Genomic DNA, 23514 nt, shown 5'->3' on the forward strand with positions numbered 1-23514 from the left:
TTTTCCCCAATGCTTAGGTTATTCCTGGAGAATAAAGCCTTAGCCAAGTGGTGACGAAGTGCTCATTTTTCCCCTCAGGACATTAAAGATTCAGCACACCTTTGATGGGCCTCCAAATTGCGGCAGAGGCATGCTTAGGGCAACTTTTTCCCAGAGGCCACTTTTGCAAAGCACTGACTAGTTGTGCAATAAAGGGAAAGAAAGAAGGGATTAATCTCCCACCCCCACCCTCCACTCCACTACCAGGAAGGGTCAATTTACCCTCCATATTTCTTGCTTCCCACCAGACTTTCCAATGATGTTTCACTTAACAGGAAGCATTTATTACTATGAACGCTGAACCAATGAAATAAAAAAGGGAAGTCAATATTCAGACATTGTTTTAACCATTTCCATACTCAAAAATCAACAATGGAGGGAAAAAAAAATGCTGTAGCAGTTGAGAAGCAGCACTCAGTTGTGAACGTAAGACATTTCTGGGTAGACAGTAAATGTTTCAGCACATTGCATCCCAGTGGGTGTAAAAATGGGGGCTAGAAGAGCCATGTATGGGAACTGAATTACAACGCACAGAGCTCTGTCTGCAGAACAGGGCAGCAGTAGGAACAACTGGTAGTTCATTTCCAAATCCACTTTTCATTCATTGTAACAGACCCGCTGCACTGTCCTGAAACCCAAAGTAGTTCAAGACCATGTGCGGAAACAGAAGACACACATTTGACACACATAGGTAACCTGTGTGTTTTATTTTACGTTTCTTATTTTCAGCAATTAATAATTAAATGCGCCTGAGAGTCCGCTTCCGGGGCAGTCTGTGAGGAACACATGAGCCACGCTGCAGGCAAGTCCCAAGGCAGCCAGCACAACTGCTGGAGGCTTTGGCCAAATAGCTAAATGCTGCTGGCGGAAAATGTCACCCTCAGCACATTGGCATGTGGCTGCTGTGACTGCCATTGGAGAAGAGGAAGTAGACAGCACTGGATGGTTGAGTTTGGGGATCCCTGCCAGCCACAACCTGCTGGGGTCGATAATGGAGACGCCCAAATCAAATGTTAACAGCCTACCCCCCCCCCCAATATAGGCTCACGTAAGCTGAATGAATTCACTTCAAATCTCTTTATCTCATACTGGGGGAGAAAAGGTAAAAACAAAAAGTTTGATCATGATCCTGACAACGGAGGGAAAGTTTAAGGGGAAGGGAGGATTCCTTCAAACAAATCTCTTTTCCTTTGTAGGTTTTCCTTCAAAAGAGTTCTATGCTTTATTCACAAAGAATGATACATAACTTGAGGTCCCACTATATTATTTGGGGTGGAAAAGTTTTGGCAGCTGAAGCATAAAGCCCCACGTTGTTGCAATTATCTTTCCTTTACATCCCCCCCTCGTGTGTTCCCCAGTGAAGGAGCAGAGCTGAAATGTGGGGTACAGCATCCAAGGAAAGAACTTAGCAACTCTCATGATGAAAATGTGCTGATTTTAAAACGTAGTAAAGAGCATCAGTGATAGAGTTCTACAGACTCATTTCTTATTCCTTTTTTGTAGATATAAACAGCTTTTTACTGTTTATATTTATGCCACTTAAGTCTATGAAAATATTTTATTTAGATGATAGTTTTGCTCTAATTAGCATTGGGGCTGAATCATGTTACATTTGTACCCTCAGAAGGCAATTTGGAAATAAAGGTGAAAATGACGTTACCTGCTAGGAAAAACTGTGTAGCCCAAGTGGGCTTGTCCTCTCTCTCTCTCTCTCTCTCTCTCTTTCTCTCTGTCTGTCTCTGTCTGTCTCTGCATTTCAATAGATGGAAAAACAGATTGGATTTTAAAAATAAAATATATCCTCGATCTTTGCTAAGCCTGAATAGAATTGATTACGAATTAAAGAATTTATCAACAAACAGAGAAAGCGTAGAACACACGTTGTTTCCTAACTAAAACCTCTTAAAAATTAATAAACACCAAATGTAGAGGTCTAGATAGATTCATGCATCAGTACACACATACAGGCATTATTACATGTGGAGGCACAGAAGTTTTCCTTATTATTTGTTTGCTTGTTGATTCGTCATTACTGCCTCAGAAATGGGAGAAAGCTACAACAGATAATGATATGGAAATTCTGTGTGCAGGCACCTTCCTTCAAAATACAAGTAGATCCTTCAGTTGTTAAAGCAAGGAAAGGGAATACAGTCGCCTTGTTTTCAAAAGGGCATTGGTTTTTTCTATGGTGCTTTGGGGGCAGAGGGGGGCGGACAGGAGTGAGCTTCACAGAAGCTGCTAGTTAGGCTCTGAGTCTCAGCTTTGTAGGAGAGGTTGAATGGGGAGAGGTGTTTCCAGAAATGGCTGAGAGCAAGAGACAAATACAAGCCACAGACAAGAAGGGAGGCCAGAAGCTAGTCCCTGTGATGAGAGTGAGGAATCAAGTTCAAGAAATTGATACAAGTTATAAATAGAAAGTGAGGTGAAGGATCAGGAACCAAGGTTATGTACTGATAAAAACTGTAGTTTACTATATATTTTTAAAATGAAGTAGGATACAAAAGCGTTCAGGATACAGACCATCAGTGAGACAGGGAAGCAATGGAAAGCAAACAACAGTGGAAAAGCTGTGCTCTCGGATGAGCATCGGTTTCAGAATTCTTCATGTTAGAAGTGAAGATTTAACTGGCAAAAAAATTGCAAGACAGTTTCCTCGGGGGTCCAGCCTGGGGAAGGCACTCCTGACATAGAGGCAAAGCCTGACCCATTTAACGAACCCTGACAATTGTGGACTTTTTGTTTATTTTGGTTTTTGATGGTAGTTTATTTAGCTGCTATAATTTTTTAAACGCCAAAGAGAAAAGTAGTGATAAAATATTTACCCATGTAGGTGTAACCATCTTAAACTTTTTTCCTCTTTCTTCATGCCAGACTCAATACACAAACACATTCTAAAAAACAAGCATGCAAACAAAGACGAACTGACTCTAAATCCATTTAAAGACATGCAGATCTTCGCTGAAGGGGTCTTGGAGAAAAGAGAAACAGATTGTATTGCACAGCTTCGGAAAGCTAAATTTCCTAACAGTCCTCCTTGCGCATTTCTTTTCCTCTGGGAATTCTACTTCTGAAGCAGTTTCTGCCTCCTTACCACCTTCTTTACCTGCTTCTCCTCTCTCCCCACCCTCCTTGCACTCTTTAATTTTGCCCCTCACATCTTGGCTTCTGCTGGTGGCAACTTGTCTCCTGCTGGTGGCATCTCATCTACCATAACACAATCTCTGCACCCAATCAAAAATGACTAGACATGCAGTGAAGCATGATTGGCCTTCTCAGCTTTTGCCCTTCTCTCCGCTTCTCACCCCTTTCTTTCGCAAAACAAATATCAGATATCTAACATGAAAAATGGTTCTTTTTGTTCAGAAGAAGATAAGGGTTTGAAATACTTCGAGTTTATTTTTCTCTGTCACATAAGGAATGCAAATCATTGCTTTGAGTTCCTTGCTCAGCAGGATACAAATTTGAGTCAAGCATCTCAATTTAGATGCTGGCGTGGAATAGAAAGAGGACTAGATCCAGTTGGGATCATTGGGCTAGAGTCCCAGCCCAGCCACTAAACTGATTGATGTGTACCTGGCAAGGCTAGACAATTATGAGCTTTGTGCAACATGAAGATGTTGGCCTGGACGCGAGTGGCTTTAGCAATGGCCAGCACTTGTGTAATTTATCACAGATTGCAAAGCCCTTGTCACAGTTATTATCTTATTAAATTTTCACTTGGTCTCTGAGGCATAGGGGTCCCCATCTGACAGATGATGATAATCACAGGGATTAGGTAATTTGTCCAAGGTCACACAGTTAGAAAGTGGCCAGAGCTGTATCAAAACCACAGATTTTTTGATGTAGAAGTGTGAAATTTTAGTGTTTGAGATTTGAGGATACAAATCCCCTCCAAGGATGTTTCATGTATCTATTGAGAAAGACACAAATACATGTGATGTCAATGAGATCCAAAAGCTTCAGAGACAACTAGATACTTCTATTATATTTTAATTTCTCATAAAAACTCATTTGCACCTTCTTAATTACATTATTTAGCATAGGAATCAACATTCCTGCAAATTCACATTTCTAGTCTTTTGAATAAGCTGACACTATACAGATGGCACCCCTATTAGAGAGTCAACGTGCTGGTGATTTCCAAAATGTACGAATCCCTGGAGAGCTTGTTAGAATGCAAATCACCAGAGCCCATCCCAGACACTCAGGTGGTCTGGTGCTTTTGTCCAGGTGATTTGGGCCAATGGCCCAGAGAGCACATATTAAGAAACACCGCCCTCGTTTACAGCCTCTGGATATCCATAGCTACTGGGTTTTCTTGAAATAGTCAGAACAGGCTATTTCTTTCACGAAGCACTCTGAGTTTGAGTCAAGATACAAAACCCACCCCACAGCCTCTCTGATATTGGCCTGCCGTGGCGCTGAAAGTCAGGCCTTCCATTTAAAACATTATCTTTCTCCTAGGAGGCCAATTTGACTTTGGGGTTAACGTTAAGCTTTCATGTTATTCTGAAATAGTTTATGCAGAGAAAAAAGTCATTTGGAGTTTGGCTCATTTGGGGGGAGGAAGAAGGAGATGTGATGAAGAACAAAGGAGGCACAGAAAGGGAAAAGAGAAAAACCACCAAGAACACATGTTACATACAGCAAGGTCCTCAGCCTGGGTGCACATCCACTTGGGAAGATCTATGAAACATGAATGCCCGTGTCCCACCTCCAGAGATTCTGATAGCATTGGTCTGGGTGCAACCTGAGCATCAGGATCCTCAAAAATTTTGCACATGATTTAAATGTGCAGCCCAAGTTGAGAATCGCCGCTTTATACTTTTGCCCCTGCTAGCTCTGCTTAGCAAAAACGATGTGAGGTTTGGATGCAAGTGAAAACCGCAGCTATAAAAGAAAATGTCTGGGGAGCCCAAAGGGGAGCAGAAAACTTTTATTTTCCATGTTGCTACACTCCTGGGGACGTAGGATGTAGTCACCGGATCAAAATGTAAGGTGTTTAAAGGAACAGTATGCGTCTTGCACTTTGGTCTGTAATGGCATAGATGTGCATTCAATGGATCTAGACAATAGTGATATGATTGCAAGCCCTCTGGTGTTTAGTGCACATGTAAAAGTTTATGGCTTATTGAAATGTGAACTAGCAAGGGTCTCCTGGCCCGCAAGTGGAGTCGTTAACAGCATGCGGACTGGCCGCTTCCAGTAGAGAAGGTAGTTCTCTTTTCTCTGCGTGTTGAGGGAATTGCGTTCGTGAGTTTTCATGATTTCCACAGACGTAAAATCCCAGCCCTAATGTTGCAGTTCCATTAACTTAGTGGATTACAGTTGCGTGTTCTGGCATGACTTCCAGCAATAGTCCCGATACTGGTGAAGTCTTGCTGTTTGACATTGATCTATAAAAAGTGTTATAATGATCTCAAATAAGGGAAAGAAATGAAAAATAAAACCAGCCACAAAGGCATTTTGAAATGAGGTAAGATTTGGAAAGGCTTTGGCACGTGCAGTGTTCTGTACAGTCAAGTCCAAGACTCAGCCTTTCTTTCATTTTAAAAAAGACTGTTGCAAACAACAGTAACAACAACAAAACAGTAATATTTATGTGATAAAAGACTGGAGATCGTCAGTCCAGACCAAAGCAGTGTTACAGACGACCAAGGGTCCGCTTGCTTACAGTTTACCTTGTGCATCTTACAGCCAGCCTCAGGCAGTCACAGAAACCACTAGGCTGCTATATAAAAGTGCCTAAGATGTCAATCGGGAAGCACTCCCCCAAAACATCTAATGTCCATATGCTTCACCACCACTTAGTGGTCAAAAATAATATCATCCACACTCTTCTAAAGAAGAAGCCGACACATGCCAAACTCAAAAACAAAATGAAATATTCCGGCCACCACCTCCTACCAAACCAGAGCGCAGGGCCACCTGCAGAGAGGATGTCTATTTCAAGTCTGAGAAAAGGCTTCCAGGCTTGTATATCCCTTAAAAACCTCCTGTCTACTTTTTAAGTGAAAAGCTGTGTAGAGCAGTGGCTAAAGCTCTGTTTTGAAGATAGGAAAAGCCGTAGTTCTATCATTCACTAGCTGCCTAACCAGGTAGGCTGCTTATCTTCTCTGAGAATCAGTTTGCTTATTTGTTAAGTGGAAATAACAATACCCGGCTACTTCATAGGATCATTCTGAAGACCAAGTGAAACACTGAACGTGAAGTGCCTAGTAAACTGCATGGAACAAAATAGCTTCTCCGTGATCTGCAGCTGCAGTGAGGATATTCACATGGAATTATCTTAGATTTGGCATCTAGTGGATGTTGGAGGTAGGGGACAAAGAAAATTCAAGATGACCTTTAAATATTTTGCTGGATAGCTGTGTCTCCTCCTCCTTTATATCATTATCTTCATTACCAGGATGCTCTTTGGGATTTATTTAATGCTTTTTATCCAAAATTTTAATAGTAAATTTTCTGACACTGGGTCACTTTCTGCATTTTATTAGTAACCAAACTTCCTTTTCTTAGGCAGGACAGAAATGTTTTTTTTCTACCTCCTACCACCTTGCACTTAACATGTGGCCAATAAATACTTCCAGAAACAAATGCGTGAATGAATGAATTCTGCTCTGTCCTTAGAAATATTTGAGTGAACTAAACGATGACCAATTCTGCCCTGAATATTTCAGTTCCTGTTGAAGTCATTAATATTTATCCTGAAAACACTGGCTTCATGGTATCTGAAATAGTCAGCACTACCTAAGTAGTTTACCCATGCATAATACTGTCGCCAGTGTGTTGGCTACAAACTTCGTTATGAATAGGGTGGACAATTAGGGGCATTTTTTGGCCTTTCAGCATGTGGGCGTCCTTCCCAAGATTTGGGAAATCTTCCATTGTATGGGTCTTAATTGGAAGTAAAGTGCCACCTCCCAGGAGCCCTGAATACCCTTATTGTTCTATACCCCTAGCAATTGGAAGGGACCTAAACTCAGCTCCACAAATGATCACCACGGGACCCTGGGGTCTGGGAGTGAGTATGACACAAGGAACAGACATAGTTGACAATACCTTCCAGAGCAGGGAAAGCGCTTGCCTCTAGAGAGGTATCAGGGTCAAGAGTCCAGTGATGCAGCCAGGTGTCCATCATTTGTGATGTGACAACACTGTTCCCCACATGTGTTCTTGCCTAAATTGTCTCCGGCTCCTACGAGCCTCCATAGGTGTCTACCCATTTTCTAAATCTGGTTCTCCAGACTTTCAGTTCAGTCTGTAATCTACAAGGTATGGCTCCAATAAATTCCTTTTCTGCTTGGTAACCAACGTTGGTTTGTATTGTTTTCAACCAAGAACTCTGACAGTCACTGTCTGGGTGAATGGAGTTTTATAAAAGATTAATAAGAGCATACAATCTTTTTTAACCAATCTTTATAAATCAATTGTTACTACACTCTTATTTAATTAACACTAGTGAGTATTTTCTTTGCATTTCTATAACGCATCCAATGCCTAGCATGGTAGGCACTCAATAAATACTTCTGTTGAAAGAATGAAGAAAGGCAATAATTGAAATAAAAAACTCAGTAGGTGAGCTTGACACCACATTGGACATGCAAAAGATAGGTGAATAGGAAGACAACTAAGTAGAAAACGTCCAGGCTGAAAGAGCTCCAAAGAAATATAAGTTTTTTGTTTACGTCCCCCCATGAAACTTACAATCTAGCTAAGAAATGGAGACTGGAGACTGACATCTAAGAAACATTTGCAAACAACAAGACATAATTGTATATAAATAAGGAGTAAATGGGGGAAAGTGATGGAAGAATGTACGTATTGTGTATGTTTGACATTCCTCCTTTGGTGTTTGTCTGTCAAATTATCCCTCATTTGCCAAGCATAAAGATGTGGGCAGGAAACAATCCAGAACAGAATATCCATGTTCTCATTGTATTAGCTTTGAATGATGTCAGCCGAAGCATTCATTCTCTGGGATCTGTGTATTGACAGAGCCATAATACCAGGTTTGTCTGTTGGGTTTGTTTCAGAAATAGCTATTGTGCCCTCTAATTAGAGAAGACAAGAAACGAGAAGCACTGTTCAGTGACATCCCTCATCCCAGGCAACCTCTGTTGAAGTTACTGAGTCATACAGAGGGCTCCTCTCTCCCTGTATGCTTTAGCAAAGCACACTCAAGTTAGATAATGTAAGGAGGATTTAATAGAGGGACTATTTTCAAATACTGTAGGGAAGTACCCTGGGGTACTACCCTCAAAGGGACAAGAGGAAAGAGTAACTGCCAAAAACTGGAAGGAGAGAGTCATAAAGAGGTGACCACCTGAGAGGAACAGCGACCATGGATCAAGGGAGTCAGCCTTCCCTAGAAAACCCTGCTGGAGGGGACCCTGGAAAATATGCACCCCAGCTTCACTCTCTTCCCTAACTCATTGAATAAACGTAACCAGAAACCAGGGCAAGAAAGGCTAAATATTGCCTATTTAGATCAGCCCCCAGGGGCACCTGTGTGGCTCAGTTGGTTAAGCCTCTGACTTCAGCTCAGGTCGTGATCTCACGGTTCATGAGTTCGAGCCCCGCATCAGGCTCTGTGCTGACAGCTCAGAGCCTGGAGCCTGCTTCAGATTCTGTGTCTCCCCCTCTCTCTGTGTCCCTCCCCCACTCATGCTCTGTCTCTCCATCTCTCAAAACTGAATAAAAAAAAAAAAAAAATTAGATCAGCCCCCAGAAGCAGAAAGCAAGGTAGAGAAGAGTAGGGAATTAATTTGGAGGGAAAAAGGAACATTATCTAGCATACTACGGAACAGTGGTTTTCAAAGTGGCACATTCTCACCTAATATTAGAGATACATGAGGATTTTCCAAGGGGTACGTGTCAAGCAGAGCTTTAAGACAATCAAGTTCTAGACCCTTGAGCTGTATTGGTACTCTTTCCTAACACTGATCTCCCTGAGAATGTACATTTGGCTGAGGCCACTTCTTTCCCACCTCCTCTTTTACAAATGCCCTTTAACAAATCTTTAACAAAAAGACATATCTTACTCCTCTAGAAGGAAAAATATACCTCTTATCTGTATTATCGTGAAACATGAAAGATGTTTGAAGTGACAAAGGTACAATTCGAAACACTGGCATCTATAAACTCCCTTTCATCAAAATGTATAATGTATTGAATTTATTAATCAATTGTATACCAATAAATTTGCAATGGTTACACCTACAAGAAAAAAATGTTTTATATTTAGAGCAGTAAATGCCAACAGTGGCTGCACATTATAACTAGTTGGGGGAGAGATTACAGATACCTTAATGTCAAGCTGCTCCCAAGACAAATTAAAAAAGAATCTCTAGGGGTAGAACCTACACATGAGCAATTTTTAAAGCCCCTAGGTACTTCAAAATGCAGACAAACGTGAGAACCATTGAGTAACAGACTTAGAGAACTAGAAACCATTGGTCCTAGGAAATTAAATTTCTAAAAAATTATGTGCCCGTGTTGTTTAAGAAAAATGATACATGGTGACTGATAGACTTTAAAGCCTAAAGTACATGGCATAGAGATCTTAGGTCTTACATAGGAAAGAACTATAATTACAAAGAAAGGTGAGCTGACATTCTTTGAAAGAAATGTCCAGTTGAGGCATTTGTGGAGTATAGCTCTGGACAAGAGGCTGAAACTCAAGCAAAGGATCATGGTGATGAGGCACAGAAGCCCACAGGCAATTCTATGGTCTTGAAACACAAAAATTATAGTTTGGGATGCTAAGGCATGTAGGATTTGGAGGCCCAGAATGTAAAGAAAGAAAATACAAAGAAATGAGCCCACCACTTAGTGCTGTTCCCGTTAAGGAATTGGCTGACTATTAATCTGCTCAGGGCAAATTGCTAGGTCACTAAGCAAAAAGCTTCAGAAATGCAGAGTAGCAGTTTTTTGTTTTGTTTTTTGTTTTTTATTTTTTGTTTTCAGCAGGGCCTGAGGGCTAAAGAGATAAAGAAATTTGCGTATGTGCTAAGAGGCCCCTCCTCAGGACTACCTTTTCTCCTTAAAGGTGGAACTTTACTGACCTAGGCCCTCCCTCAACTTCTTAGTCTTCATTGTGCCCTCTGGTCATCTAGCCCTGTAAAAAGGGGAACTCCTTGGCACTGTGGTGAGAATGCTTTTCACTGCACCCCACATTGTTGCTGCCTGTCATCTCATTGGCTGCGGGGGCCTGACATAAATTAACTTCAAATATACGGCACCAATAAGACCTGAGGCTCAATGAGGGCCTTTGTGTAGTATCTGTTGACCCCTAAGCTATTTATTTAGGTATTCCCTCAACAGAATAACGTGTGCATGGTCTTTTATGTGTGTCCAGGTTTGGAATAAGCTAGAATGTTTTCAATTTTAAGGTACGAAAGGGCAGAGGCCATGCATATTTAATTCCCCATGCTTTAGTGATGATGATGTTGGTGATTTGGGGACTTCATCTTTCTTGCCTCTTTGAGTCTCACAATAATGTCTCAAGTGGCCATTTCTCCCTGATTTTCCCAGCTTTTCACCAATGAGTTGGCCTCCAGATATAATGGCAATACATGTGAAACCAGTCATAAAGAAGCAATGCTTCTCAAGCAGTGTGTGAATCAGCAGCCGCAAGTTTGCATTTTGGAAATAGTTTTGGCAGTTGGGGAAATTATCCTGAGCTAGTCGGGACTGTTATCGCTGAGTGGAAAGAAGGAGTCATCTGAGGGTGAGGTGGGGCAGAGTGAAATGAGTGGAGAAGAGGTAGCAATTAGGATAGCGCAACAGCAGCATGGGAAAGGTTAGAAACAAATATTCTGCTGAAACTGAATGTGATTTAGAGCCAGAGAATTCCTGGCAAACCACATAAGCCAAACCTCTCATTTCACAGATAAGCGGCCCAGAGAGGTCGTTATTTAGTGAGTTACACGAGGAAGTCAACGGCAGAAGCCCACCCGAACTCCGCAGTTCTATTTCCATGCCTACGCTGCCTCAGGATGCTTCCAACACACGCTCTTCTCACTAAGAACATGATGGGCTTTTCTGTTTGGGCTTTTTGACTCCTAGGATTCTTTAAAAGCATGATCAACCAACAACTTGGCAACACTTTCACAGAGAATCAAAGAGGGCAACAACTTTTCAAAAACTAAGTTGCCTGCGCCGTATGTAGATTTTTTTCTTCAATCAGAGCCTGAACACCATCTGGGATGTGATGATGTGTATGTTGACTCAGCCCTCTTCCCAGCCTGTGGTTCCCTGACTTTACCCTCTGTTCCTACACAGGAGTCTACTCTGAGACCCACAGCTCAGATATTGCCACTACCAGGAACTGCGGTCTCAGAATTTCACTCTCTAATTTCTGCCTCCAATTCTTCCATTTCTCATTCTAGTTATATCTGTTCTGTGAAATTTCCAGTCCCACCATGCCTCTCTACCCTCCCAAACATCTCTTGGCTTCAGTTTTCTCACCCAGCTTGGACCCCATAGTCAGTAATTCTAGCAACGTCAGCTCCAGCATCTTTGAGTTCTTCACCCCCCGTGATCTCCAAATGTTGGGTCCAATAATTCATTACCCTCACTCAACCCCACCACAACCATTTTCTGTTCTTGACCTGCTGAGTTCAGCAGAACATAATAAAGTTACAAGAGTTAGTCACCTGTATATACTTGTCATTGCCACCCTCACTTGGGCCCTCATTACATCCCATCAATCTTTTTATTCTCAGCCTTTCTTATTTCCCACAGAGCAGTGATATCCGAGTTCTCAAACCAGTTCCTTCGCTGCACTTGCAGGAACCTTAGAGGGGACCTCACCTCCTACGACACCAAAAAAGGACCACTGATGTAAACTTCTTCAACTTCGAGTTTCCCACCCCCAAATGAACATGTCTCACCTACCCTTTACCTACTTTTACCTTCTCTCAAAATATCTGGAGCTGGTTAGGTACAAATACCGGTGTCTTGTCCATTCCATCCACATCCTCTTTCCTAACATTGCACAGAGACCTTAAAAATAACTGTTTCACTAAACGTTCCTCTTTCTCTCTTTTCACTTGCTAATTGAATGTCTCAGCGTATTTTTCTTTAAGTTTTATACACACACACACTCACACACAGAAACACACATACGTACACACACGCGAATTTAAGAAGTCTGTATAAGCCAGTAAAATTAATGTCCTTATTATGGATCATCGTTACAGAGCTCCGGGAAAAATAAATGTTGGTGCATGTTAGGTTTATGCACTGAGTTGCTACCCAGTCTCTTAGTGGGTAATTCATGCTAGTTCCACTAGTAATAAAATACTGATTCTCAGCAGTTTACAGCACATAGTTAACCTACTGACATCATATGAAGGGGAGTTTTCCAAAATCCCAATCTTTTTATTTCCAAAACTCCTAAATCAACAGGCCAGCTCAGGGGTCACTTTATAAGGCATTTCTGATCCCTATGAGCTCCAGGTATGTTTCCCAGAATTCTTTTTTAACTAATTATCAACTGCACACATGAAATTTCCCCTGTGAACACCATTTCCACTGGGAGAAATTACTTAGCCATCTGTACATCAAAAAAAATAGACACTTTGATAGTCCAGGATCCTGGCAAAAAACCCATTCTGTATTTCACATAGGAAGATTGAGAGAAAATACAAAGGTATGACATTGTCTAAAATCAAAATATTTGTCCCTTATCATCAAATAAACAAAAAAGTATTCATTTTAACATGTCTTGACTTCTATCTAAGGTATATCTATAGTGCGATTAAACAAAACCCCGTATTTTAGGCGAAGGAGATTCTATGTTCTTTTGCTAAATCTCAGTATTTTCAGTTTAGTTGTTTTCAAACCCCAGGCTGATGGCCATCGCAATGTTCAGTCTTTCATAAATTTAGGGAAGACACCCATTCAGACTTCCTGAGGCATCCCTAGGCAGTTGATCCTGACCCTGGAGGCCTTAATCCACAGAGAGGGATGGAATGGAGAGAACCAAGGCATTTGTTATTATGCTTTATCGTGACTTGTTCATAACCTACTTATTACACTTGGCACATGACATGGTGTCCACAGCTGTACCTCTTTCCTGAATTTATTTGGAGCTAATAGATGATGGCCCCTGAGCCAGGCTGGGCTGGCCCCCATGAATAGTGCCTTTTTGCAAAGCTATTTCACCCTGTGTCTGAAATAACTTTGCATAACTCATTATTTTTCTTTATTGAGTCTATATTTAAAGATGCATGTCATCTGATATTTATGAAGTAATGCACACATGCTCTTAATATGGCAGGCAATGCACGGGGCTTGGGGGAACTGAAACATTCAAACTTTCCCTTGCCTTTTCTTCCTCCTTTTTTCCTCAAAAAAAGAAAGAAGAGGGAAATTTATCTTGCGTAGGACTTAACAGGAAACTCTAAGAGTTTGGGGTAGGGTTTAAGGCATTTTTTTGTGTGTTCATATGTGTTTCATCTTTTCAAATAGCCACAAGGTGAAACCTGGGGAAGGTTCGACGAAGTGTTAAGGATTTGCAGATATTTAGTACCTAGGACATTTTGAAGGTTCCAAGAGCGAGAACCTCTCCTCTTGCACTTAACTGTCATGGTTTCCACTGGTGTCGCTGTGGCCCTGAACACCTCTGTGTACTATACCAGATCTCCAAACAATACATGCAGTAAATTAAATGTGGCTCCAGTGGTTTTGGACCCGAACCAATAAGTTATCTTTATTAATGCATTCGGGGGGGGGGGGGGGGGAAGGTCTCGATTTTATTACATTGTTTCCTTAACGTTGCCTTAGTGATAAAGGCAGGAACAGCACTGAACAAAAAACACAGCGAAGAAATCTGTGGCTTTTGGCGGCCAGGTTGATTCCCCCGTGTGCTTGGTACAGTTAGGATTTGGCACTCTACCACTTGCCCACTCCTGGGTTCCAAAAGCAGCCCCCTCCTCATTTTCTCATGCTGCCTCTCTTTGCTTACTCTGACATTTTCTTGGCTTCGGCTGAAATTTTGACACATAAATCCCACTTGTCAAATGATATTGTAAAACAAGCATCCAAGTGTCAGCACATGGCACTACAGTCTGGGGACTAGAAAAGAGAATGAGGAACACCTCCATGGAGGCTTTCATCTGCCTCCAGCCATCTGCAAGTAATTTGAAACCAGTTTCCAATGCAGCTAGGTTATTTGGCCTGGTAACACAGGCCCAGCAAAAAGAGAGGGCCAGAGTCATCAGAACCTGTTAACTCTGTAAGGAGTAGATAAAACCGTATGTTTTTAAAACCTGTCTCAGACCAATCCATTAGCATTTAGTCAGACGGTCTGAAATCTCTTTTTAGTTACAAATCCCACCGAACGGCTCTGGCCCATTACAACCTCACGTTTGCCAAACACCCCTTTGCCTCTTGGCCTCAGACCCTGGACTTGAAAATTGCTGAGACCCTGCTAAGACTTCTGTGATCCTTCTCGAGTCTGAATCTGGGATGCTTCCCCATCACTTAGGGATAAAATAGAGACTCAAAGTCAAGATGTGGAAAGTATCTTATAAAGAAGCAGGTACTCTCTTTGTCTGGCCAAATCCATTAAATATCTGTGGTTATTCTTCATTCTCAGCCGACTTACAGGGATTTCTGTGGAGCTTTTGGTCTGGTCTGCAAGAGTGGTAGAAAGCTCATGCAAAACAATAAAGTGAGAATCAAGGAAGACAGATCTAGGGAGGGGATGACTGCTAGAAAATTGTAGTCAATTCCACATTCTTGCTTAGACATCAACCTCCCTGGATGTCAGCTTCCTCATCTATAAATGAGAACGCTAATTAATAGGTATCTTACGAAATGGTTAAATTAAATATGGCAATTTAACTTAACTGCTCAGCAAATGTTAGTATTGATTATCTTCTTCCCCACGACCTCCCACAGTAAGGATCCACTATATGAGCCAATCAGAGATGGTTTTACCGTGACGCTGAAATTAAGTTTCCTAGTCTCTCTTGTGCACTTCCACCTAAAAAAGGATCCCAGCAGTGTGGCAGGATGCTCACATACTTTAACATTTGAAATCATAAAATATGGCCACAGCAACAAACCGATTTTTGAATGACAGCAATTCAAAAACAATTTAAGGTCAGCTCTTGTGCAAGAAAGCTTGAAATAATCTGAAACCTACAGTTCTTATAAAAAAGAGATTTGATAGAGCTGTTTCCAAATTTGACAAGAATCCTCAATATTTATATAACGTCATTAACAAGTTTGTGAAGCTGAAAGAATGCTATTTAGCCATGATAAAATAACAAATGTTGAGCATCCATGCTCAAAGAAAGGAGATATACTGATGGAAATATTATTTTTCACTTCTCTCAGTAAAAAACATCACAAAAGCACCATCATAGGAAGAGGTGAATGAAGAGCATGCAGACAGAAATGTAAGGGGAAAAGTATTTTAGAGGTGTGTTATGACATCAGTTAATTAAAATATACGTAAAATTTTAAAGTTTGCTGGGGCGCCTGGGTGGCTCAGTCGGTCAAGCGTCCGACTTCAACTCAGGTCGTGATCTCACAGTTTGTGAGTTCGAGCCCCGTGCCAGGTTCTGTGGTGACAGCTCAGAGCCTGGAGCCTGCTTCGGATCCTGTGTCTCCCTCTCTCTATCCACCCTTGCTCGCGTTCTGTCTCTGTCTCTTAAAAGTAAATTAAAATGTTAAAAAAAAATTTTTTTTAATTTAAAGTTTGTAATGTGGTAGTTATGGTGTTTTCAAATTTTGTAATGTGTTGCGATTACCCATCTCATTATAAAATAATATCCACTTCCATATTAAATCATTTCATGACTTTTAGTATTTTTCTCAAAGACGACCCCTCAAACTATACCAACTGCAGACCTCAGGAAACCTGGATTTGCCTGTGTGGCCAAGGAACAAATGACACACTCCTGGGACTGAAGGCAGGCTGGACTGTACTAGCTTACTTGTGCACACCTTGTCCTTCCTGCCTTGGTCTCCAGTCCTGGTTTCTACTTCCTGCCTTCAGATGAGCCCTCCTGAAGTCCTGTGTCACTCTAGGAAGGCCCAGACACCAGCACGGCTCCCTGTACCCTGCTTCCCCTCTTCTCTGGATCTACCCTTGTCAATATTCACCTGTGCCAACTCATGCTCTAGGTCAGGACTGCAAGACCATTCACAGTTTACCATGTGACAAAAAAAAAACAACAACACCTAAATAAATACTAGACGACATAAATTAACCATGCTATCACATCATTAGTGAGTTCCCCAAAACTCTGAAGAAGTATATCTAAAAGGGAGGATACCAACTTTTGATGATATCGGGACAGAAGATACTTCCTAGATCTCTCAGTGATAGAAGTTGCTTTCCTAGGTTGCTGGCGGTTAGTTGGATAATATTCCAGGAGAACCTCTTATATGGCAGCCAGCATGGAAGAGTATCTAAAGACAGCAGCTGCCTGCTTTGTTTCAGTTGTTCAGACCTTTTCACAAACTATTTCCAAGATGTTTGGATAACATAGTCATCCCAGAGGACAAACTTAATGGCTTTAGTTTTATAAAACCCACCCCAAGTAGGTAGTGTCCCCATGACTCACCATCAGTAAGACAACACAGACCTGTCCGACTGGGTTTACCAGTCACCTTTTTAACCTCTTTCTTGTACACATGGAGGCCCATCTACTTCAGTGGTCCCCACACCTGGCTGATTGTCAAAGTCACATGAGAGCATGTGAATAGTACAGCTCGTAGCCTACAGGCACACCAGGTTGGCATTTGGGGAACACGGGGCTGGGAATATTTGACATGTCCCCAGGTAATGTCAATGACTGATTTGTTCTTCATTCTCAGATATATTTTTCACTCCGGTTGCTGGCTAATCTCCCTTATGCTATTTTACCAACTTCACTATTCAATTGTCCTTCTTCCATAAAACCTCAATTTACCATCCTATGTGAAAGAGATTCTACTCCTCCGTGTTCAAGGACCAGAACATTCATTCATCAAGTCCCCATCAATTTTTGTTTTGGCAGTAACAACCCATGCATTCTGGGCCTACGTAGACCACATTCCACTCAACGACCAAGTTGATCTTTGCAAAATCCAAATCCAAATATACCGCTTAGACTCTGACCCAGGCCTTGCACTGTGCAACCTTTTTCCCTGCACGTCAGTCTCCTTTGATACACCATCTTCCACATCAGTCACACTGTGCTCTTCCAGCCTGCCTCTCCTCGGTTCTTGGCATGTTCCATGTTGTTTACCCTGCCCCATGACCTTTGCATATACTGTTCCCCTAATGCTTATTGCCCAGTCAGAGACTAAGCATATTGAAAGCCACTAAATCCCAGGCAACCAAAAAGTGAGCAAAAAAACCTTCAGAGTATATTTGGAAATTGAAAAGAAAGCGCTGAAATAGTTATCATAGGAAGCAATCACTTTATTGGTCTTCCTAGATTATTTGAAATTTCAGTTTAGTTAAGTATTTATTTTTATTTGTTTTTGTTTTTATTTTTTTATTAAAAAATTTTTTTAATGTTTATTTCTGAGACAGAGATAGACAGAGCATGAGTGGGGGAGGGGGAGAGAGAGAGAGAGACACAGAGTCTGAAGCAGGCTCCAGGCTCTGAGCTGTCAGCACAGAGCCCAACACGGGCTCGAACTCACAAGCCGTGAGATCATGACCTGAGCTGATGTCAGATGCTTAACCGACTGAACCACCCAGGCGCCCCATGTTAAGTATTTATTTTTAAACACATGAAGCAGGGAAGGCAGGTGGGAAGAAGCACACCATTATTTTGTTCTGGGCCCCACTCCCAGAGTCTCATTCAGTAGGTTTGAGGTGCATCTCAGAATCCATGTTAACAATGTTCCAGATGCTGTTGGTGCTGCTGGCATTGATCACCTAGTATTTACTACTTTGACTACACAACAGAGTCTACACAACTTGCTGAGCTCTTAAAAATCTAGATGCCTGGGTTTACCTGTACCAATTAAATAGCAATCTCTGGGGACAGGACCCAGGAACCTTTATGTTAAGTTTCCCACATGATTTTATTATGTAGCCAGTATGAAAAACCACTCATTTAAGAATCACAGACTTAAGCCACAATCTCCCCCACCCCCATGGAACATTCCTCACCTTCACCTGGATAACTTTTACCTGTCCTTTAGATGCCAACTCTTGTCACTTCCTTTTTATATGTGTCTCTGCATCAGAGGCCATCTCAGATTGTAACGGTCGATCACTGATATGATGATTTAGGCACTGCCTATTTCTTTGCAAGTCTCTATGTTCCATGTATCTGGGCTTATCACTGAAATCCAGAGTCTAATGAAGTGCACAGCACGGCCGAGTTGCTCAATAAATATTTGTGAAATGAGCAAACCATAAACTACGTAGTTGTCACTTATCTCTTTTGCATATTGTGAGACCAACTCCAAGAAATATTACAAAGAGCTTTGTGACTTTGTTGGCATCTCAGTATTTAGGAGACAGCTCTATCTCAAGCCACAGTGCCACAGACAAGCAGAAGCATAAGACTCAGAGCCCTGAACCAGTGCCTAGGTCCTAGAAAGAAAATTCTATCCATGCTCTCAAGAAAGAGCAAGGAAGATCCTTTTGTTCTGTAAGTTGATGGCAAAAAACAATGTCATCCATGAGAAATCAAAAGCCCGTATTTGCCCATGTGTGAGTAAGGAGCCCATGTGTGAGTAAGGATTTACATAGTCTTATAACACCAAGCTAAAAAGTTCATTGTTAGGGACAGGACAGGAGGTATAAGGGGAGACTATCTACTGATGATGCACTAACAATACAAAAATTCACAAACCTCATGAGAATACAAACCACTAGGTTGAGAAACTTAATGCAAAACAACCAGCGATAGCAAAGGCTGGGAGAACAACTAAATAAGTACATTTAAAATAAGTTTAAAATAAATATGCTTAAAAATGATTAAAGATATAAATGCAAAAATAAAAACCTTAAAAAGGGAAAAAGATGTAAGTAAAGGGATATTAAAGAATCTTTAATGTTGAGTACATCACAAGCACAGGAGGTACCTGGGTAAACCAGGAAGGCCTCAAAGCTTTCCAAGTGTTCTTCCACACCCTCAAGGGGGCTGAGGACAGACCAGAGAAGGGGACAGTCCTAAAAGGAGGCTTGGGAGCAAAGAAAGAGGAAACAGAGAGTCCTTGCATGGGCAGAGGTGCCTGGAGGCCAGCAAAGGCCTGCTGTCTCCTTAGCAGATGTGCAGGGTCAGAGGCTGATGCTGAGACCAAGGAGGCCAGGTTAAACAGTCTGACCAGAAGCTGTCTCCACACTCCAAAGAAAGAAGAAAGTCATCCCAGGGGGAAAGGAAAGAAAGGAGCATAGGAAGAATGGAGAACAGCTGAGTATTTACTCAACGGGGCTGACTCTAACTCAGAAGCAACTAACTACCTTGAATTGACAAGTTTGTTATCTACCGTCAAGAGGAATGGGGACTGAGTTCATAGAAATAGTTACTAAGCTGTCATACCTGATTGTGCTTTTTGTAACTCTGAAATCCTTACCTTTACATGACATAAGTGGGCCTTTTGCTAGTGTGTAGAGAGAAATCTTATTCCACAAAGAATTCCACCCTTGCATTTGTCTGTTTGCAAGTAAGATACTGGTACTCATTTTAAACATTGTGTTCCGTGCTTTAAAGGACAGTGCTCTGCCAAGGATGGAGACACAAATGTCTGCAAAAAGATTTTCTCATTTCTTGTCCACATTCCCCCATCTGTTGGTTGTGGAAGATATGTATGAACCCCAATTCTGTTATAGAAACAGCAGTTCAGACCCAGCAGGAACACTTTCATGATAGATGAACACGCTGGTCTTCTGCTCATATATATAGTCAGTCTTGTAATCCAGTGGATGCCAGGCTGCCATTAAGAGAAGGGAGTTCTGCTTTCTCTCTCTGTGCTGAGCAATCAAGGCTGTCAGGAACTACAAAGCTGACGGTCAAATTTTAGACATAGAAAATTCACACTATAGGGGCCCCTGGGTGGCTCAGTTGGTTGAGTGTCCAACTTTGGCTCAGGTCATGATCTTACAGCTCATGGGTTCAAGCCCTGCGTCAGGCTCTGTGCTGACAACTCAGAGCCCGGAGCCTACTTCGGTTTCTCTGTCTCCATCTCTCTCTGCTCCTCCCCTGCTCACATTCTGTCTCTCTCTCTCAAAAATAAACATTAAAAAATTAAAAAAAAGAAAATTCATACTATAGAGTCCAGGGGAATGTTAGCCATTTTCCACCCACTGGAAGCCAGCATCATGTATAGATTGTAGCACTGTCATCCCCTCTCTGCTTGCCATCATTAGTATTCTTGACCAGGCAGAAACCATCTCCCCTCACTTTAATCTTGCCTGGTAGCCCATCTCCATTCACACTTGGACCCATTAAAGGAGACAATTAAGAAGAGTAAGATTAACTCAGAGTCTTCTAGTCTCTATTAGAAAGTTTCCTAAATAAGAACTTTTTTAAATGTCATCATTGCAACTTGAGAGAGAGAGATTCCGGCTCTTTTCTGACATGGATTTGCATCAGAAAAATCCCTACCATCTATAAGAGCCAAAAGACACCCAAAAAAATACAAAGTACTTTAGAGTAAACCTAGAAGAATGTACAAAACATTTATGAGAAGTTTAAAATATGCCTGAGTGACATAAAAGTAGATTTGAACAAATAGAAAGATACACCTTGTTCTTGGATAGGCTGTGTTCACATCTTAAAAGTGTTACTTCTGTCCAAGTAAATGTATAAACATACAGTGATAAAAACATCACAGTGGGTTTTTCCCCTGAAGACTGACAGATTGATTCTAAAGTTCTTATGGGAAATAAACATACAAGAATTGGCTAAGGCAATCCTGAAGTTGATCAGCAACTACTGTGAAAAACTTAAGCTCTCTTCCCTGCTCGCATTCTTCTCTCAAAGAAGAATGTCTAAGCCCCTAGGGAGAACAGCAAACTCCTCTGCCCCAGGGCATAGATAAAGACACTTTGTTGCTGGGGGAAAAAGGTGGGGGGGGGGGGATCCTCTAATCCTGCCAGAGTGGCAAGAAACAGTCCTGAGCCCTGGATCTTCTATCAACAGTATAGTACTCCTCTCTCTGGGGGAGTGCTAGGATACTCTCCCAGACAAGGCCTGATATAGATACATGTAGTGTTTGACTGACTGCCATGGGGAGGAAGGGCAGAAAACTCTACACCAAAGGTCCGGGCACACAGGGTTTACCAAAGACTGAGGCTGGACCAAGACAACAGAGAACTCCCCTGGGCACTCAACTCCAGCCTAACAAGGAATGATTAACAAGAAAGAACAAGAGGCATGGGGGTGTGTGAAGCAAGACCACAGAAAGAGATCTTCTTTGTGGTACAGGTGGGCAGAGATGTCTGAAAACTGAGGGTAAAGCAAAATATTGAGAAAAAAGACTCCATCACTCCAATCTGCACTCAAAGCACAAGGCATCACTATTGGAAACTGAAGGCAAGAAAAACAACAGAATTCTGAAACCTAGCTTGGGTCCTGACTAAATTGACTCAATTTTCTTATTTAACTGCCTGAGAGGAGGTATACCTATTTTCACACATATGTTCTATTTATTTTAGTCTCTTGGTAGTCAGTAAAAATTATGAGGCACAGAGAAAAGCAAGGGAGGAAAAAAGAATCCTCAGACAAAATAATCAATATAAGCAGATTCAGAGATGACCTAGATTTTGGAATTTTGGAACTAGCAAATAAACTTTAAGTAACTATGATATATGTAAAAGTATCTAGTGGAAAATATGTACCACATGCACAAACAGAGGTAAAATTTTAGCAGAAAGATGAAAACCAAAAAAAAAAAAAAAAAAAAAAAAAAGGACTCAAGTAGAAATGTTATAAATAAATATATGGCAGAGGTAAATATGCATAAGAGATGAAGAATTCCATTGATGTGGCTATCAGTAGATATGACACAGCTGAGGAAACAACCAGTGAAGTTGGAGATACTTTAATAGAATTACCCAAAATGAAACACAGGCTAGGATATTACAAGGAAACAAAACAAAACAAAACAAAACTATCCTTTTGTAAACATATACACAAAACTTCTCACTAAAGTATTAGTAAATCAAATCAGCAATATACAAAAAAGATAAGACATTATGACCAAGTGGGGATCTATCATAGAAAGTCAAGGCTGGTTTGACATTTTAAAATCAATTAATGTACTTCATGTTATCAACAAGTTTTAAAAAAGACAATAGATGCAGGGAAAGTATTTGATAAAATTCAAAATCCATTCATAATAAAAACTCCAAAAAAAAAATAGAAATTAAAGAGAACTTCCCCAACCTGATAAAGAGCATCTATGAAAAGTGTATAATTAATATCATATTTCATAGTGATATTAGATAAGGAGCAAGGCAGAAAGCCTTGGGTGGCTCATTTGGTTAAGGGTCTGACTCTAAGTTTCAGCTCAGGTCATGATCTCACAGTTTAATGAGTTCAAACCTCACATTGGGCTCTGTGCTGCTGGTGTGGAGACTGCTGGAGATTCCCCCCCCTTTCTCCTCCCCACCCCCCCCCCCAATCTCTCTACTCTCCCTGGCTCACTCTGTCTCTCTCAAAATAAATAAATAAACTTTAAAACAATTAAAAAAGAAAAATATAAGGAGCAAGGTAATATAATAAAATAAAAATATAAGGAGCAAGCATACACTCTGTCATGACTCTCTTCATCATCATATAGGAAGGCCTAGCCAGTCATATAAGACTGAGAGAAAAAGAAATAAAGAGCATACAGATTTAAAAGTAATAAATAAAAATGCTTTTTTTTTTCATAGGTGAGAAATTGTTTACGTAGAAAAACCCAGACTACAAAATAAGCTACTGGAACCATAAGTGATTTAGAAATATTAATATTCAAAAATCAGTTGTATTTCCCTAATAGCTTATCTTTAGAAATGGAAATTGAAATTAGGAAAACACAGTACTATTTACTATAGCACCAAACATAGGAAATTTTTAAGTATATATCTAACCAAAATATGTGGAATACTTTTGTTGAAAATTAATATACATTGATGAGAGAAATCAAAAAGATTTATTTATGGAATGGAAAACTTAATTTATGAAGATGTCAATTCTCTTTCAAATTGATGTATAGATTCAAACCATGCCCACAAAATTCAAAGTAGGCCTTTTTCCTATAGAAATTGACAAAATGAGTGTCAAAGAAATAAATAACCATAACATGTAGGGTACAAGCAGATATAGGGCACAAGTATAAAACTACTATAAGAAAATCTGGGAGGAAAGCTTTGCTACATTGTTAGGCAAAGACTATATAAGGCACACAAGCACAAATGGTTAAAAAATTGATTACTTGGACTTGATTAACATTAACATTTTTGTTCTCAAAGAAGACAGCTTAAAACATAAAACTTAACACTTGGAGAAAATACTT

General features: G+C 40.9%; 1 long non-coding RNA gene across 2 annotated transcripts in view; it reads right to left on the reverse strand.

Moving 5' to 3' along the window:
• The window catches only part of LOC123591236, a 386851-nt gene that overhangs the window by 49890 nt on the left and 313447 nt on the right, over window positions 1-23514 (reverse strand). The gene's annotated exons all lie outside the window — the stretch shown is intronic.

This window comes from Leopardus geoffroyi, chromosome B1 (assembly GCF_018350155.1).
Source record: "Leopardus geoffroyi isolate Oge1 chromosome B1, O.geoffroyi_Oge1_pat1.0, whole genome shotgun sequence".
Classification (NCBI taxonomy): Eukaryota; Metazoa; Chordata; class Mammalia; order Carnivora; family Felidae; genus Leopardus; species Leopardus geoffroyi.